General features: G+C 42.0%; 1 protein-coding gene and 1 pseudogene across 2 annotated transcripts in view; one reads left to right on the top strand and one right to left on the bottom strand.

Moving 5' to 3' along the window:
• The window catches only part of LOC148115761 (uncharacterized), a 321967-nt gene that overhangs the window by 126465 nt on the left and 175166 nt on the right, over positions 1–20336 (bottom strand). The window lies entirely within an intron of this gene.
• LOC148115762 (uncharacterized) overlaps positions 2880–20336 on the top strand; it is a 32402-nt pseudogene continuing 14945 nt past the window's right edge. Inside the window, exons 1-2 of the transcript XR_015732000.1 lie at positions 2880–3530; positions 5240–7719. The product of XR_015732000.1 is annotated as an uncharacterized LOC148115762 (transcript). The remainder of the gene's footprint in view (positions 3531–5239; positions 7720–20336) is intronic.

Raw genomic sequence — 20336 nt, 5'->3', positions numbered from 1 at the left:
TTCACTGAACTTCTTGAAACTTAGCACTGAAGGGGTTGATTCTGTATTCATAGGTTTGTAGAACAATAGGATTAAGGTCTTTTTCTCAACTCTGTTCATGTTATAACATTTTTGCTGTGAAGAAGAGACATGTGATCTCTGCTGAGTCAAATTCAGTTTTGAGAACTGCAAAAGTAAACCAAGCATCTGTGATAATATCTTGTAGGCAAAGAAACTGCCCAATAATCTTACAAAAACCTCTGGAAGAGCATGACATTGTGAATGGATTAATGGAATTTATTTACCAAAAAAATTAAACATATATAGCCTTATTCTACATAATTAAAAAACTAATCTTTATTTCATGCTGGAATAACCTTTGGATGGTAATATATTTTCCTCAAAAAGCATTTTATTTAAAAAAATCCGATTTAAATAAAAAAAAATCTGATTTTTTTGATTTTTTAAAAAAATCATTGATTTTTATCCACCCGGGTATATAGTCACTTAAATGTGAGCCAACAGTTCAGATCAGATCAGATCAGATTAACAGAGTTGGAAGGGACCTTATAGGTCATCTAGTCCAACCCCCCGCTCAAGCAGGAGGCCCTATACCATATCTGACAAATGGCAGTCCAATCTTTTCTTGAAACTCTCGAGTGATGAAGCTCCCACAACTTCCGAAGGCAAGCTGTTCCATTGGTTGATTGTTCTCACTGTCAGAAAGTTCCTCCTCATTTCTAGGTTGAATCCCTCTTTGGTCAGTTTCCATCCATTATTCCTTGTCTGGCCTTCAAGTTCTTTGGAAAATAGCTTGACCCCCTCCTCTCTATAGCAGCCCCTCAAATATTGGAAGACTGCTATCATGTCTCCCCTGGTCCTTCTCTTCACTACACTAGCCATGCCCAGTTCCTGTAACCGTTCTTCATCCGTTTTAGTCTCCAGTCCCCTAATCATCCTGGTTGCTCCCCTCTGCACTTTGAGTTTCAACATCTTTTATAGTGTGGTGACCAAAACTGGATGCAGTACTCCAGGTGTGGTCTTACTAGAGCTTTATAGAGTGGTATTAGTACCTCACTTGATCTTGATTGTATCCCTCTGTTAATGCAGTTCAGGATTGCTTTGGCTTTTTTAGCTGCCGCTGCACACTGCTGGCTCATATTCAGCTGATTGTGCACTAAGACTCCAAGATCCCTCTCACAGTCGCTGCTATTAAGCCTGGTTTCCCCCAGTATATGTGTGTACCTAAGTGTAAGACTTTACTTTTCTCTACATTGAATTTCATTTTGTTAGATAGGGCCCAGTGCTCAAGTCTGTCAAGATCCATCTAGATCTTGAGCCTATCTTCTAGAGTGTTAGCTATTCCTGCCAGCTTTATATCATCTGCAAATTTGGTGAGTTCCCCTTCTATTCCCTCATCTAAATCGTTTATGAAGATATTGAAGAGTACTGGGCCTAAGAAGGAACCTTGTGGCACCCCCCTGCTTACTTCTCTCCATGTAGACTTACACCCATTAGGGACTACTCGTTGAGTACGGTTTGTCAGCCAGTTGCAAATCCATCTGGAGGTGAAGCTATCTATCCCACTTTTTTCTAGCTTATGAAGAAGTAGGTTGTGGTCTATTCTGTCGAATGCCTTGCTGAAGTCTAAGTATATTATGTCCACAGGATTTTGCTGGTCTACTAATTTAGTCACTATGTTGAAGAATGAAATAAGATTGGTTTGGCATGATCTGTTTTTAACAAACCTGTACTGGCTGCTAATTATTACTTTACTCATTTCTAGGTGTTGGCAGATCTGTTTCTTTATTATCTTTTCCAGTATCTTCCCAGGTATTGATGTTAGGCTGATTGGTCTATAGCTTTGGTCTGTTTTTTTCCCCTTCTTGAAGATGGGAACCACATTAGCTCTTTTCCAGTCCTTTGGTAGTTCCCTGGTGTTCCAGGATTTTTGAAAGATGTGGTGCAATGGTTCTGAGATGACATCTGCCAGCTCCTTTAGAACTCTGGGATGTAACCCATCAGGTCCTGGTGATTTGTATTCATCAAGATCAGACAAGTGTTCTCTTACTATTTTTTTGTGATTGGCAGCAGCCAAAATTACCAATACAATCCCAGGCTGCATTAATAGAGGGATAGAATTAAGATCACATGAAGTTATAGTACTGCTTCACAAAGCCTTAGTAAGACCACACTTGGAATACTGGATCCAATTCTAGTCACCACAATATAAAAAGATATTGGGACTCTGGAAAGCATGCAGAGAAGAGCAACAAAGATGATCAGGGGACTGGAAGCTAAAACATACAAAGAACAGTTACACAAATTGGGTATGTCTAGTCCAGGGGTGTCAAACTCGATTTCATTGAGGCCCACATCAGGGTTGTGTTTGACCTCTGGGGGCCGGAGTGGGCATGGCCAGGTTGGGCGTGGCCAGATCGATATCACTCACGTTGGGGGCACCTCTGGTGGCCCAAGCGCTCTGCCAGAGAAAACTGGCTCCCAAGCTGTTTTTGGTTGCGATGGCTTCCTGCAAACCTCTTCCAGGAAAAAGCTCGGGAGAGCTGCATCCGGCCACCAGCCCTTGAGTTTGAGACCCCTCGTCTAGTCTAATGAAAAGGACAAGGGGAGGCATGATAGCAGTCTTCCAATATTTGAGTGGCTGCCACAAAGAGGAGGGTCTCAAGTTATCTTCCTAAACACTAGAAGGCAAGACATGGAACAATGGATGGGAACTAAGGAAGGAGAGAAGCAACCTGGAAACTTACAGTGTGAATTAATAAGCGCCTTCAGCTTGCCTTCAGAAGTTGTGGGTGCTTCATCACTGGAAGTTTTAAAAAATAGATTGGATAGTCACTTGTCTGAAATGGTAGAGTCTCCTTCTTGAGCAGGGGGTTGGAACAGAAGACCTCCATGGTCCCTTCCAACTCTATCCTGATTGATTGATTGATCTTGAAAGCTGCAGCCTTGAATTTGCTGTGGGAGCACCAGGAACAGGTCAATGGGTAGATTTTGTGGGGAGGAAGAAGTTCCAGTTTGGTGTAGTGGTGAAGGCACCAGGTTAGAGACAGAGAAACACTCAGTTCCAGTCCCACCTGTTGAACTTTGGCCAGTCCTCTCAGCCCTTGGAAGCAGGAAATGGAGTGGGGGGAACCTTTCCCAAAAACCCTTCCAAAGGAAACTGCAAGGGCAGGCATCAAGACTGACCCAAAGGCACCAAAACCGACGTAGCATCACGTTTCACTTTTTCACTTGGCTCAGTTGCAAAGGTCGGTTGCTGGGAATCGAAAACGACCTGCTGCAATGTAATCACAGGAAACCTCTTCCCAACGCCTTGGTGGAGATTGGAAAAGCGTGTTTTTCCACCTCCTGTCGCTAGATGGCGGTCAGGCAACACCTGTGCCTAGAAAGCCATCAACACTGCATTGCTAGAAAGGCTGGGAGGAGAGGAGAGGCGCAGAGGAACTTCCTCTTCCGGATGACTGATGGGAGGAAGTTGGTGTGCAGAGCGGCTTTTCTGCTGTTTCCATGGTCGGAGCAGCAGCTGCCAGGTGAGTGGAGGGCAGCAGGTGGGAGGAGAGTCCGGGAGCAACTTGGGCTGGAAGCGGAGAAGCAACTGGGCTGAAGCCTCTGAGCTGCGGCTGCTGCGGGTTCCTTCCCTCCCCAAATGGAAGCCCACTGGTGCTGCAGGCTGGGAAACTGGGGGCTGCAATTTCTGCTGGTGGGAAGCTTGAAAAAGCCTCTTTCAAGGGGAGGTTGGTTCTTTGGGAATGGCTTCCCTCCAGAGGTTGTGGCTGCTCCGTCCCTGGAGGGTTTTGAGGGGCGATTGGACAGCCATTTGTTCTGGACGGAATAGGGTCTCCTGCCTGAACAGGGGATGGACTAGAAGACCTCCAAGGTCCCCCCAACTCAATTCTTCTCTTATGGACCTGATGTTTTCTGGGCAACAAGATCGGATTTATTTGCCTCTGGTCTTTTTTGGGTTGTTCTTGTTTTGTTCTACTTCCATTTCTAGCTAACAAGTATGTGTTTCCTATTGGTGCCCCCCCAGGCTCCACTGTGCTTAACCCAGCACTTTTTAAAAAATAGCTATTGAATGTTTGAACTGTTCAGGTGTATTTATTTATAAAATGTATTGGCCACCAACCTTACCGTGACATAACTGCGATTGACAGATATGGCTCAGTGAAATAAGAGACAGAGTCCAAGTGTGTGTGTGTGTGTGTGTGTGTGTTGATAAGCCAATGCATTTCTTCATCCTCCTAAGAAGGAAGGAACCCTGAGCGTAGTAAAAGGCAGATATTTATACATTTCTTTGCTTTCGCTTCATTACATAAGAGGCAGTTGGCACATGACAGATAAGATATAGAAATTATAAAAATAGTCAAATTTGCCTTCTGTGGTTTTGGTCATTGCACCGTCTGACTTTGGGCTGAATTTCCTTGAACGTCCACTCCTGGGAAGATTAGCAACTCTCTTGAATCCTTTACACTTGTGAATAATCTTCTGCACTGTAGAATGATGGGTTTTTAATTGTTTGGAAATGACCTTTTAAACCTTCCCAAATTGATGGGCAGCAACAATTTCTTCTCTAAGATCATTGCTGATTCTTTATTCTTTGGCATTGTGTTAAACACACAACTCAGTGTCAGAGATAGATGTAATCATACTTGCTGATTATCAATTGATGAAGGGCATTTTATTAGCAGTAGGTGGCTGCTACTTCCCCTCTTTATACTATGGAAGCAGTGAGAAATTTCCTAATGGTGAGAACAATTAACCAGGAGAACGGCTGGCCTTCAGAAGTTGTGGTGCTCCATCACTGGAGGCTTTTCAGAAGAGATGAGACAGCCATTTGTCTGAAATGATATAGGGTGACCTCCAAGGTCCCTTCCAATTCTGTTATTCTCTTCTGTTCTGTTGCGATGATATTTATGATACCCTGATAAGTAAAACCACAAGAAATCAAAGCAGGTGTAGTTTCTTTTTCAATTGATTGTATTTGAAAACAACCCTTTTCACTGCTAAGAATTTGTGATTGACTGAAGTCAACAATCGAATTAGAATCATTGAATGGATATTTGAACTTGGATCTGGGTGGTCTTCCATGTGTCAATTGAATCATGATCAATGTAAGAGCTTATTGGAGCATTGTGGCATGTTTGCTTTTTCATTATAATGTAAACTTTTTTCTTCTTTTCTCATCTTCTGCAACCATTTTATGCACAATTAAAGATACACTTTTATTTGAATCTTATAGACAAAGAAGATGGCAATGAGCACTCTGGACAACTGAGGATAACAAACAACTTTGAATAGCAAAACAAGTCAGTCCAGAAATCAAAATATTTTCCATTTCCTTCAGAGTGTCCCCCAGCAGGTGAGAGAGAAATGAGAGAAAATCAAGAAGAGATTTCTAACTGGAAAAATAGAGTGTGAAATTAAAGCATACGTTACATGAAAAGTCAAGGGAGATAATTTTTCCATGCAGGAAAAGAGGGAAATATCTGGAAGTTACTGGGGAGGAAGCCACGTAGAGCAGACAGTGTTGAAGGCCTCGCTCTGGGAGGAAGAAAATCACCAGTAAATCAAAGCAGCACTAAAGGGATTATCCATATTTTTGACCACCTCAAGAATATTAGTTGTGGAAAAGCTCCATAGACGTTTCTGTTCTGGGAAAGATACAACTTGCAAATCACAGCTGATTATGCCAGAGGGGATCCAGACTGGAGAAATACTCTGAATGTGGCAAAAGCTTTGGTCAGAACAACTTCATTTACTTTCATGGAAGGACCCACACAAGAGAGAAGCCCTACAAATGTTCCCAATGTGGTAAATGCTTTAGCAAGCATGGCAACGTGGACTCACACCAGGGAGAAAATGTTTCAATGTCCTAATTGTGGGAAATGTTTCAGTCAGAATTCCAGCCTGGTTCAGCACCAGAGGATTCACACAGGAGTGAAACCCTTTGAATGTCCTGATTGTGGGAAAAGTTTCAGTAAGAATTCCAACCTCATTGGCCACCAGAGGAGTCACACAGGAGACAAACCCTTTGAATGTCCTGACTGTGGGAAAAGTTTCAGTTGGAATTCCAACCTCCTTGACCACCAGAGGACTCACACAGGAGAGAAACCCTTTGAATGTCCTGACTGTGGGAAAAGTTTCAGTCAGAATTCCAGCCTGGTTAAACACCAGAGGACTCACACAGGAGAGAAACCCTTTGAATGTCCTGACTGTGGGAAAAGTTTCAGTCAGAATTCCAGCTGGGTTAGACACCAGAGGATTCACACAGGAGAGAAACCCTTTGAATGTCCTGACTGTGGGAAAAGTTTCAGTCAGAATTCCAGCCTGGTTAAACACCAGAGGATTCACACAGGAGAGAAACCCTTTGAATGTCCTGACTGTGGGAAAAGTTTCAGTCAGAATTCCAGCCTGGTTAAACACCAGAGGATTCACACAGGAGGGAAACCCTTTGAATGTCCTGACTGTGGGAAAAGTTTCAGTCAGAATTCCAAACTCATTGGCCACCAGAAGACTCACCCAGGAGAGAAACCCTTTGAATGTCCTGATTGTGGGAAACGTTTCAGTCGGAATTCCAAACTCATTGGCCACCAGAGGACTCACACAGGAGTGAAACCCTTTGAATGTCCTGATTGTGGGAAAAGTTTCAGTCAGAATTCCAGCCTGGTTAAACACCAGAGGATTCACACAGGAGTGAAACCCTTTGAATGTCCTGATTGTGGGAAATGTTTCAGTCGGAATTCCAGCCTGGTTAAACACCAGAGGATTCACACAGGAGTAAAACCCTTTGAATGTCCTGATTGTGGGAAATGTTTCAGTGATAATTCCAGCTTGGTTCAACACCAGAGGACTCACACAGGAGAGAAACCCTTTGAATGTCCTGACTGTGGGAAAAGTTTCAGTCAGAATTCCACCCTCATTGGCCACCAGAGGATTCACACAGGAGAGAAACCATTTGAATGTCCTGATTGTGGGAAATGTTTCAGTGATAATTCCAGCTTGGTTCAACACCAGAGGACTCACACAGGAGAGAAACCCTTTGAATGTCCTGACTGTGGGAAAAGTTTCAGTCAGAATTCCCACCTCATTGGCCACCAGAGGATTCACACAGGAGAGAAACCCTTTGAATGTCCTGACTGTGGGAAATGTTTCAGTCATAATTTCAGCCTGGTTAAACACCAGAGGATTCACACAGGAGTGAAACCCTTTGAATGTCCTGATTGTGGGAAAAGTTTCCGTCAGATTTCCAGCCTGGTTAAACACCAGAGGACTCATACAGGAGAGAAACCCTTTGAATGTCCTGATTGTGGGAAATGTTTCAGTGATAATTCCAGCTGGGTTAGACACCAGAGGACTCATACAGGAGAGAAACCATTTGAATGTCCTGATTGTAGGAAATGTTTCAGTGATAATTCCAGCCTGGTTAAACACCAGAGGACTCATACAGGAGAGAAACCATTTGAATGTCCTGATTGTGGGAAATGTTTCAGTGAATATTCTAACTTGGTTAGACACCAGAGAACTCACACAGGAGAGAAACCATATGAGTGTCCAGACTGTGGGAAAAGTTTCAGTCAGAATTCCAGCCTGGTTCAACACCAGAGGACTCATACAGGAGAGAAACCCTTTCAATGTCCTGACTGTGGGAAAAGTTTCAGTCATCATTCCAGCCTGGGTAAACACCAGAGGACTCACACAGGAGGGAAACTTTCCAGACTGTAGGAAAGATCTCAGTACTAGGGTTAATATTATGAATCACATTCTTATACACAAAGGGGAGAAACCATTTTAGTGTTCCTCTCCCCCCCCCCCTCTCTCTCTCACACACACAGACACACACATCTCACTGAGAGCAACCTGACTACTTCCTGGCCGTCAATGGGGGAGAAGAGAGGTAAAAAAAAAAAAAGAGCATAAAGTAAGGGAATATTGTGGCCAAAACATGCCTCATCTAAAGCAACCAATCACTTTGAAGATTCAACATATATTAAGCATTCAAACAATCACTGTGCACAATGGATTCCAGCAAAGCATTTGCAGCTTTCTGAGCAGCCCCGACCTAAAGCAGAACCGCAGGTTATATATACTGTTGGCCCACTACATTAGAAAGATGTAGAAACAGGCAAGCACCCTATAGAGTACAGCATGACGTTGGAATATTTTTGATAATCTCATTATTTCTCCCTGCCTACAAGGTCCGCAGGGCAACTCTGCGCTCTGTGAGATACGGTCAGGGAATATAAACATTTTGACCAGTGGTGGGTTGCTACCGGTTTTCCCCAGATCAGGCAAAGTGGTAGAGCGAGAGGCTCCACTCACCCGGACGTCTCTGCGCATGCACAGAAGCAGCCTGTGTGCGCACAAGCGAACCGTTAGTGAACAGAATTGAAACCCACTACTGATTTTGACCCACTGGTCCAGAAATTCCAGTCTGATTCTTCCCCCTGTGCCCATGCAGGCCCAGTTCAGCTTGTTGTCAATGTTTACTTACAACAAGACTTTAAGCTCTCTACAACTATTGGGGTGCAGGAGCATCTCTAGAGGTTTCCTAGTGAATGTAACTCAGTGGTCTGTATGGATAATCACTGGGGACTTTCCATGACTGAGTGGAGAACACAAACTCTACCTCCCTGCTCTTAACCCAGCACAATATCCACCCTATCCAATGCCCTCCCTATGCTCAGACTGAAGAAAATGGCCTTGGGAGCAGTGGTGGGTTGCTCCCGGTTTGGTCCGGTTCCTGCGAACCGGTAGTAAAAGCGGCGGGAGGCTCCGCCCATCTGCCCGGATGTCATGATGGACAATCTGTGTCTGCACAGAAGCTTTTGCACATTGCAAACCGGTACTAAAGGTAAATAGAACCCACCCCTGCTTGGGAGATATGCAAACTCCATTACTAAAGAGGTGAAGGGGAAACATCTCCCAAGTCCGCAGCACATGGATCCTATTCAGAAGAGACTCAGACAGACTCCTCCCTAATTCACAGGAGTATAAGAAGGGGGGAGAAGGTACAAAGAAGATACTTTACATGTGTTTTCACCCAAAAAGGAAACATGACACAATTTATCAAAAACAGAATCATAAGTGCCAGATTAGGAATGCAAATTAAAATATGGAAAAATAAGGTAAGAGAACCCCTGCTGGCTCTAGACAAATGCAAATCACTGGGTCGGGACAGACTGCAGCCAGAATTTTACTGGAACTAATAAATGTGATTTCAGAACCATTGTAACATACTGTATGTTTCAAAGTCCTTGGAGCACGGGGGAACTAGAGGTAGTCCTCAACTTACAATAGTTAATTTGGTGACTGTAGTTACAATGACACTGAAAAAAGTTATTTATGATCATTTATCACACTTATGACCATTGTAGCATCCCCCTGGTCATGTGATTTACATTCAGATGTTTGACAACTGACATTTATGACAGTTGTAGTGTCCCGGAGTCATGTGATCCCCTTTTGTGACATGCTATCAACCAAACTCAATGGGGAAACCAGATTCACTTAACAACAGTGTAACTCATTTAACAATGGCAATGATTCATTAACAAATGTGGCAAGAAAAGTCATAAAATGAGGCAAAATTCACTTAACAAGTTTTTCGCTTAACAACATAAATTTTGGACTCAATTGTGGTTGTAAGTTCAGGACTACCTGTAACTGAGGACTGGAAAAGAGCTGATTTTTACCTTCAAAAAGGTAAAAAACATGCAGGAATTTACAGACAAATCAGCCTGACATTAATATCTGGTAATATCTTGGAAAACATATCCAAGCAACAAATCTGCGAACACCTAGAAGCAAACAAGTTATAACCATTAGCCAACATGGGTTGATCCAGTGGTGAAATCCTCCGTGGATTGCCACCGGTTCACTGCCTGTGCATGCGCATTGCGCACCACACGCACACTTCGCACGGAAAAAGAAAACTTCACAAGGTAAGTAGAACAGTGAGGGGGGGAAACAGCTGTGCCACATGATTTAGATTCGCCGTGCGGCACAGCTGATCATTGGAAATACCAGTTTCCAGAGGAAAATACCAGAGGAACCTGAACCAGTAGTTTTTATCACTACCGGTTTGCCCAAACTGGTGTGAACTGATAGCATTTCACCCCGGGTTGATCAAAAAGAGATCATGCCATTTTTTAATTATTATTATTATTAGATACCGCCCTACTCCCGAAGGACTCAGGGCGGTGAACAGGCACAAAGTAAAATACATAAATACAAAAGTTAAAAGATATAATTAAAACCAGATTAAATAATTTAGCCCAAGACAATTAAAAATCCCAAAATTTAAAACAAATTAAAATTTTGAGGTAAAAGAATTTTAAAACAGGGGAGAAAATTAGGCCAGGCCGGCTTTTTGGAATAGGAGAATCTTAAGAGCACGGCGGAAAGTGCGTAGCTCCGGGATCTTCTGTATCTCTGGGAGGAGCTCATTCCAGATAGTGGGTGCCCCCACAGAGAAGACCCTCCCCCTGGGGGCCGCCAGTCGACATTGTTTAGCTGATGGCACCCGGAGGAGCCCCTCTCTATGAGAGCGTACCGGCCGATGGGAGACTGCTTGTGGTAGTAGGCAGTCCCGTAAATAACCAGGTCCTAAGCCATGGAGCACTTTAAAGGTGGTAACCAGAACCTTGAAGCGCACCTGGGAGACCACCGGGAGCCAGTGCAGCTTGTGCAGGAGAGGTGTCAAACGGGAGCGCCATGTTGCTCCCATAACCACCCGCGCGGCCGCACTCTGCGCCAGTTGGAGCCTCCGGGTGCTCCTCAAGGGGAGCCCCATGTAGAGAGCATTGCAGTAGTCCAGGCGGGAAGTGACGAGGGCATGAGTGACTGTGTGTAGGGAATCCTGATCCAGAAAGGGACGCAACTGACGAATTGGGCGAACCTGATGAAAAATCCTCCCAGTCATGGCCGTAAAGTGCTCTTCTAAAGACAGCCGTGAATCCAGGAGGACACCCAAGTTGTGAGCCCTCTCCGTGGGGGCCAGCGATTCACCCCCAATAGTCAGCGATGGCGTCAACTGACTATATTGGGACGTCAGAAACCATAGCCACTCGGTCTTGGATGGGTTGAGCCTGAGCCTGTTCCTCCCCATCCAGATCCGCACGGCCTCCAGACACCGGGACATCACTTCAAGGGCATCGTTGGGGTGGTCCAGGGTGGAGATGTACAGCTGGGTGTCATCAGTGGACTGATGCTACTTCACCCCGAAACCATGGATGATCTCGCCCAGCGGCTTTACATAAATGTTGAACAAAAGGGGCGAGAGGACCGACCCTTGTGGCACCCCACATATGAGGGGCCTTGGGGTCGATCTCTGCCGCCCTGCCAACACAGACTGCAACCAGTCAGAGAGAAAGGAGGAGAACCACCATAATACAGTACCCCCCACCCCTAACTCTTCCAACCGGTGCAGCATGATACCATGGTCGATGGTATCAAAAGCCGCTGAGAGGTCTAATAGGATCAGGACAGAGGAGCAGCCCCTGTCCCGAGCCCTCCAGAGATCATCAACGTGACCAATGCCGTTTCCGTGCTGTACCCAGGCCTGAAGCCCAACTGGAACGGATCCAGATACGTCGTTTCATCCAGGTACTGGGGGAGCTGACGCACAACCCCAGTACCTGGGGAACAACCTTCGCAACAAAGTGAATGTTGGAGACTGGATGATAGTTAGCCAACACTGCCGGGTCCAGGGAAGGCTTCTTGAGGAGAGGCCTCACCACTGCCTCTTTCAAGGTGGTGGGGAAGTCACCCTCACCCAACAAAGCATTTATAATCCCCTGAAGCCAGCCTCGCGTCACCTCCCGGGAAGCCAGCACTAACCAGGAGGGGCACAGGTCCAATAAACATGTGGTCGCATTCAGTCCACCCAGAATCCTGTCCACATCGTCAGGGGTCACAGGATCAAACTCATCCCAGATAACATTCTCAAGACCTGCCTCAGTCAACCCCCCTGGAACTACCCAGTCGGAGTCCAGATCTTCCCGAATCTGAGTGATTTTGTCATGCAGATATTGAACAAAATCCTTGGCTCTACCCTCTAAGGGGTCCTCCCGCGCTTCCTGGTGGAGCAGGGAGTGGGTCACCCTAAACAGAGCGGCTGGGCGATTATCTGATGATGCAATAAGATCAGCAAAATATGTACATTTTGCTGCTTTTATTGCCACTAGGTAATTCTTAATATGAGATCTTACCAGTGTCTGGTCGGATTCAGAAAGACTGGCCCTCCAACTACTCTCTAGGCGTCTTTTCTGGCGCTTCATCTCCCTCAGCTCCTCAGTGAACCAAGGAGCTAGGTGAGATCGGCGCCGGGTCAGAGGCCGCAAAGGCATGACCCGATCCAGAGCTCCAGTGGCCGCCCTATCCCAGGCGGCCACTGGGTCCCTAGTCGAGGCGTGTGCCAGAGCCTCAGGAAATGGCCCAAGCTCCATCTGGAACCTATCAGGTTCCATCAGGCACCTGGGGCGGAACCATCTTACTGGCTCTGCCTCCCTACGATGGGGTATAGCGGTTCGAAGGTCAAGGCGATGGAGAGAGTGATCCGACCATGACAAGGGCTCGGTGACTATATCCCCTATCTCAAGATCACTCAACCACTGTCCAGAGACAAAAAACAGGACCAGCGTGTTTCCCCCTGTGTGGGTAGGGCCATGAATTAACTGGGTCAGGTCCATAGCTGCCATGGAAGCCATGAACTCCCGAGCCACCTCCGACGTCTCACCCACAGTGATATTTGACAAAGTGACTAAATTAGTGGACCAGAGAAATGCTGAGGACATGGTATACTTAGTTTTCAGTAAAGCATTTGATTAAGTAGATCACAACCTACATCTTGGCAGCTAAAAAAGTGTGAACTTGAATAGTGGCCCCTATCTAACAAAATGATATTCAACAAAGATAAAAATAAAGTTTTACACTTAGACAAGAAAAACCAATTGCATAGGTATAATTAAACTAGGTGAAACCTGGTTTAATTCCCGTAACTGTGAGAGGGATCTTGGAGTCCTAGTGTATAGCAGGGTGGATTTGATTTAAATCAAACTTATTTAAATCATGATTTAAATCACGATTTAAATCACTAGTCATTAAGGCTTGATTTAAATCATAGTTTTCTACGTAAAGACTAATTCTTGCTGGTATAACTTTAATATGCAAGTAGATGAAGATTTTTAGAATAACAACTTTTCATATTAGTTTTTTTATCCCCAGTTTAATAAGTTAATCATTCATATTTGGACAACTTTTCTGTTGTACCTAGGAATCATTACCTTAATAATAACAATTTAAATAGATTTATTCAACTGAAACAATAACATTACAGCATATGTTGTTTGCTTAAACAAACATCCATGTTTGTTAACTAATTTGGCTAAACAAAATATATATATTTTAAGAAACTTAGACTGTCAGCCCACCCTACACATGAAAAACTTAAATACTGTCCTCTGTAGCTCACTCGTCATCTTCATCTTCTTCTTTGTTCATAATCTGGAAAAGAAAAACAAGCTTTCCTGCTTTATCGGGTCCCAAACGATTTCTCAATTTAGAATGAATGAGTCCAAAGGAAGAGAATATTCTTTCAACGCCTGCAGAAGAAGCTACTGCTGTTAAAAGTGAAATCATTACTTTAAAGTCTCTAAATCCAAGTGCTTAAGTGACTTCCACCAGTTCACTGGTGTGACTTTCTTTAAAATATCTTCAGCAAACATATATTTCTTGAATGGTTCCCCCTTAGCTTTGAAGTTTATTATAGTTGGCATTACAGATGGATGATTGCTGGATACCCATGTCATAGCTAACTCCTCTTCCTCAGCTCTTAAGTTTTGACCCTGATACTGGATATTGACAATATTTGCCAAAAAATGATCTGGAGACAGTACTTGTCCCATTTGTTTTTTTAATGCTTGTAATTTAATTCTGGCCATGTGTAGTTCTGTTTTTAAGTGTTCACTCAGTTCCTTCCAAATTTCAACAGCATCAGCAATAAAACAGCTATTTTTCTGTATTTTGTTTAAAGCTTTAGAGATGGGTTTCAGGATGCTCAGCATAAGTTCAACATTTCTCTTAAGCCCAATGTTGAGGATTTTGGCCGTGACAGTGCCATCTATTTTATCTCGATTTTCTTCACAAACTGTCATCAGAATAGGCCAGTTCTTGATATACTGCTCAAAACAGTCCACCACAGAGTTCCATCTAACATCTTGTGGGAGCGTTAGCTTGGTTCCACCCATCCTTTTCAGAGCTGCTGCAGCAAAATGATTGTTACGGAAGTATTTAGCAATTTCAACAACATTAGTCTTTATTTCTGGAACACTTAAGTCTTTGGCTAAGAGATGCAGCAAATGAGCACAGCAACCATATGTTATTAGCTTTGTATTCCCTTCCTGCTCTTCTAAATTTCTTCTCATCTTGGATACATTTGCAGCATTGTCTGTGACCAAACTGCGTACTACACATTTGAATTTTTGTTCACACGTTATTATAGCTTTTACTGCCACTTCTTGTAAGTATTCTGCTGTGTGTGCATTTCCTGACGTATCAAATGTTTGTGCAAGGAAGACTTTCCCTTCTTCTGTTGCTACAAGCACATACAATAGGATCATTGTGGACATTACTCCACCCATCAATACTTAGGTTAACAATTCTACCCTCCAGAGCTGTTGCACATTGCTCCATTTCTCTGTCATACACTTTATCCAGCAGTTTCCCTGCAACATCTGCTCTGCTGGGTGGACTGTATCCTGGTCTCAGTGACTGAACCATATTAATGAAATGTGGGTTCTCAGTCAGACGGAAAGAAGAGTTTGTTGCATAAACAAACTGGGCAATTTTTTCATCAATTAACTCTTTTTCTAATCTGCTAGTTTTTATCACAAACTTATCTATGGTGGTTCCAGGAGGGAAGGGTTTTTTCTTTCTTTTAGGTGATAGTGATATGTGGCTGTGGGTGTCTGATGATGATGATGCTAATGAAGCACTATCCTGGATGGATAACTCTGAAACTGTAGAACAGGAGGATGGTGATCTTGAAGGTGGATAGTTTCCAGAATCCGTGAATTCCCCTAAACAAAAAAGTCAATGCTGTGTTGTTTCGATGAAGAAAGACGCGTAGACAGGATGATGGTTCACGGGAAGGCCCCTCGGGTGGAAGGCACCTTGATCAAGGTACCTCGGTGTGAGATACCTTGGGGAAGGCACCCTGACTCCATCCAGAAGGCTTCCTTTTATTGTCATTTTACAACTTTCATGGCAAAATATTAATCAACGTTTACAGATGCTAATTGGCTAAAGAAAGCTCGTGAAGTCCACATGGATCCCTCGTGTTACCCTCATGTTATTTCCTGTGACAAACAATGCTACGTGCTGAGTTGCATATCTTGATAAAGGGTCTTTTTGCCAGACATCCTGTCTATACATTTCTGTCTTTACATCTCTGATAGGATTAGGATTATGTGCTGACTTGTTTACTCAGTGCGGTTTGCCGACAACTGAGGTCTCACCATCTCCACATATCCTCCTTTTTTATTTTATTTTTTATTGTTTAAAATTTTGCAAGCATACATAATTTAAGATTTGGAAGGCCGAATTCTTGGGCGAAATATCGCTAATAACCCAGGTAAACATTGTATGCAACAGCAACAACAAATTAAAGCAATGATGACTATTATAACGATGGATACTATTTGTCGTACCCATCCAAAATCTGGGAGCCAAGACCATAATCATTCCCATGGAGATTGTGGAATAGTGGAGCCAATTGGATTATCTGCAATCATGTTTTCCATGTGCTCAATTGTAGCTGAAATATTTGCTTTATAATCAGTAACATATATACAACAAGGTGAATGAATCAAAGCACATACACCACCCTTGGCTGTTAAAATAATATCTAAAGCATAACTAAATAGGATAATTAACATTTTCATTTTGTAGCGTTCCAGGGATCTAAAGATGTTGATTCCATCCGGTTTCATGAAAATGAATAGCATGTATTAAAAGTCCTTCCCTTGCATGTGTGGGAACATGCATGCAGATCCAACAGTCAGTCTTGTTTACTAATCAAGAGACATTTTGCACATCCCATATATAGGAATTTTGATCCCAAAGACCTTGTTCTGGAATTCCATGTTGCAAAGTCATTGTAGCCACACAAGACTTTTGTGCAGACTTTTTTATTCCATCAAGCGGGCTTGGCCTAATCTCCTCCCTCTTTTAATATGTAAATTTTAATCTGTTTTTAAATTATTGGGGCGTTTTAATCTGTTTGGGCCAAAATGATTTAATTTGATTTTATCTGGTTTTAAATTTTGTGTATTTATGTATTTTATTGCTTGGCTGTTCACCGCCCTGAGTCCTTTGGGAGTAGGGCGGTATACAAATCAAATAAACTAAACTAAATAAACTAAACAAGAAGGGAAAATACACATAAGAATAATACACATTATCATGGTTACAGAATTAGCATTTAAACAAGCAAAAGCTGCTGCTAAAAAGTTCTCCGGTGTCTGCGGCATGTTCTTTTCCTGTAGCAGTTTTGTAGATTGAGCAGAAAGAGCTTTAATCTGTCCCCAGGTCACTTGATGAGCCTGGCGAGGTGCTCGGTCCCGATCCTGCTGAGGGTTCTGCAGGCTGAGTGAGAAGTTTGGGATCGGGTTCTTCAGTCCTTGGTGCCACGCCATCCTTCCACGGTATCACACACCGAGCAGGGACCCACACCGGACCTGTAGGTGTAAGAACAGCAGCATATCCCCTTCCCCATGTCAATAAGGGAACAGGTCCATGCCATTCAGTGTTAGGCAATAATCTATACATTACCTGTGGCTGGGGATGACTTATTCTACTTCCAAAATGATCATCTACTGGAGTTGATAAATTTGTGATATTAAGATGATTCAGAGTAAGCAGAACTTTATTTAACCATTCCTGTTTACCAGGGAGACCTATAGGAATTCGCCCTGTTTGTTTTTGTTTTATCCAAAGCAGACTTTAATGTAAAATTCTCGTGCTCCACTTATGGCTTGTCCTGTAGAGTTAAAAATATGCCAAAAAGATGTTTAATTTGCCATGTGTCACAAAATTCATCAAAGGAGCAACTACAATATACAAGACCATTGTCTGTTTCTAATGTAGAAGGTAGGCCCATGACAGCAAATGTTCGAATACAATGATTAATAACATGTTTAGTAGCTTCTCCTTTCTGAGGGGTAGCCCAAATAAAATGAGAAAAGGTATCAATGGTTACATGAAGATATTTCCAAGGAGCAAAAGAGGGATATCGAGTTACATCCATTTGCCAAAGTTCATTTGCTTTAAGCCCTCTTGGATTCACCCCAATGGAAGGAGATGGGGTGATTTGAGAACATTGAGGACATTGTTGTATAATTGCTCTAGCATGATCTAAAGGAATGTGAAATTGTTTCGCTAAAGCCTTGGCATTTTGATGAAACATAGAATGACTTTCCCATGGAGTAACAGATAAAACATGTTGCTTCGTTGTCTGCAACAGCATTTCCTTCTGATAACATACCTGGGAAAGACTAATGACTCCTAATATGTGCAATCTAAATTTAATTCTTTCTAATTTGCAAAACTTTCTGTAATGTCAAAAAGAGAGACAGAAGATCCTTATTCAAAGAAAGTGTAACATATGCACTAGGGAGATTAAAAATCAGTTACTGAGAGTCAGAGATCAGATTAAAAAGCTGTTGAGAAAAAATGTGGAAAGCTAAAATAACAACAGACAATTCTGAACATTGAGAGGAAACTGTTGCAATATTTTTAGGATCAGACTCAATAATAATAGTAAGAGTTAAAGGTTTAAATATACTTCCTTTTATTTACAATAGGCATTCTATATTCACTGAATATTCACAGATAGAAGCAAGGAAAAGGGTGAAGGTGGCTCCTTATATATACAGTGGGTGGAGCTATATGAGGGAGTGGTGAAATATGAATACATTAAGAATAGAAGGATAAGTTAACCCCTGATATCCCATTCATATACTATTTACACATTATAGAATAAGGCATTTACATCTCACAAATCCCCCTCTAAATGCCGATTCGTTATACAACACCAATTACATTCAGATTCAGGACAATACAAGACATACAATTTAGAAGTTAAATATTTGTGCTGCTTAGAAGGTAGAGGCTTTGTCAGTATGTCAGCTAATTGTTCTGAAGTATCACAATGCACTGCTTTAATAAATCCATCCTGAGATAATTGTCTCACATGTTTAAATTTTATATCTATATGCCTGGACCTTTGTCCAATGGCATCGGATCTAGATATTTCAATGGCTGCTTTATTGTCTTCATGCATAACAAAAGGCAAAGCAGGTTTTTTCCAAATATCTGAAATTAAATCATTAAACCATACAAGGTTATTTGCAGCTTTGGATAAACAAACATATTCCGCTTCTGTCGTTGAAGTGGCTACTAGTTCTTGTTTACCAGTGTACCAGTAAACTGGACAGTCATTTAAGAGAAAAATATAACCAGATGTACTTTTTCTGCATGATGTGTCACCAGCCCAGTCCGCATCTGCGTAACATGCAAGCTTTGGTTCTTTATTATCACTAGGTTCTAATACTAGGCAAAAGTCTAGTGTACATTTCAGATATCTTAAAATCCTTTTAACAGCTTCCCAGTGATACATTGTTGGTTTGCTGACGTGTCTGGATAATAAATTGAGTGGTAAGGCGATATCTGGTCTAGTCCAATTAGATATATAAAGAAGTGAACCTATGATTGATCTATAAAATGTGTTATCTTTGAATTCAGGAGAAGATTCATCAGTATTTCTAAGAAAATCAGTTTGCATAGGAGTATCACAAGGTTTGGCATTGTTTAAATTGCATTTATTTAAAAGTTCTATAATCTTATCTCTCTGAGTAAGTTTGAATCCCTTTCTAGTCTTATTAATTTGGACACCAAGATATTTGTTCACTTTACCTAGAGATTTCAACGAGAAATGTTCATTTAACTTATTTACAAAAGTTTCTCTTCTCTCTTTGTGTTTTCCTATATACAAAATGTCATCTACATAAATCAACACAAATTCAGTGTAATTATCACCCTTTTTGACAAAGAAACAGTTATCAGCAGTGGTAGCATTGAAATCCATGGTCTTAAGTACTTTTACTAAACAATCATACCATCTTTTACCTGATTGTTTTAACCCGTATAAACTTTTGTTTAACAGCCAAATTTCATTTTTGTTGGTGTACTGACTGTGAGGTGCTCTTACATATATTTCCTTATCTAGTTTCGCGTGTAGATACGCAGTCTGTATGTCATATTGAAATACATCAAGGTTGAGTGCTGATGCTACCACTAGAGCTGTTTTGACACTCTCAGTTCTTACTGTGGGGGAATACGTTTCAGTATAGTCCTCCGGATATTTCTGTGCATAACCTTGTGCAACTAATCTAGCTTTGTATAGAGTATTGCCTCCTTCTAAGTTCTTAATTTTATATATCCACCTGGTACCAATAATTGTTTTATCTTTAGGTGCAATTGCAGGTGTAAATACATTTAATCCTTGTAAACTTTCCATCTCTTTCTTCATAGCAAGTTCCCATTTTTCTTTTTCTTCATGAGGAAGTTTTAACACTTCCTCATATGTATTAGGTGTTATCGGTTCACCATCCATATGCATTATGTAATCTCTGTATTTATTTGGTGTTTGATTTCTGTTGTTCCTAATGGCTCTTTCAGGTTTGCTATTGTTATCATGTAAATATCTTGCTTCCTTTTTTGTTAGTGTGTCTGTCTTTATTTTGTGTTGGCTATTTGTCCAAGTTTTGGTTTTGCTTTTATATTTGTTGATATTTTGTTTTTCTATGGTCCCTTCCTCATGAGATTTTGTATCTTTGCATTTATTTGGAAATATTTCATTAAGATGTAATTTAGACCAGTTGGCCTGTTCATGGAACACAGCTGTTCTGGAAACTATAAATTTGTTATTATTATCAATGAATCTGTACCCTTTGGTGCCAGTTTCATATCCCATAAATCTGAGTCTTCTGGATACGTTTTCTCCCTTCCTTCTCAACTGTTTAGGTATGTGTACGTCTGCAGTGACTCCAAATATGTGCATGTGTGCTAATTTTGGTTTCCTATTATACATTACTTCATATGGTGTCTTATTTACAATACTGGACCAGGTTCTATTTTGTGTGTAATTTGAATAATGTAAGGCTTCTGACCAAAATTGTTTGCTTAAGCCAGCATCCTCCAATGTGCACCTAATCATGGTTTGTAAAGTGGAATTTTTCCTCTCTGCAATCCCGTTCTGGAACGCAGAAAATGGACTG

The sequence above is a fragment of the Pantherophis guttatus genome, chromosome 2, assembly GCF_059756535.1.
Source record: "Pantherophis guttatus breed Tessera chromosome 2, ASM5975653v1, whole genome shotgun sequence".
Lineage (NCBI taxonomy): Eukaryota > Metazoa > Chordata > Lepidosauria > Squamata > Colubridae > Pantherophis > Pantherophis guttatus.
This window is presented reverse-complemented; position numbering and strand designations above follow the sequence as displayed.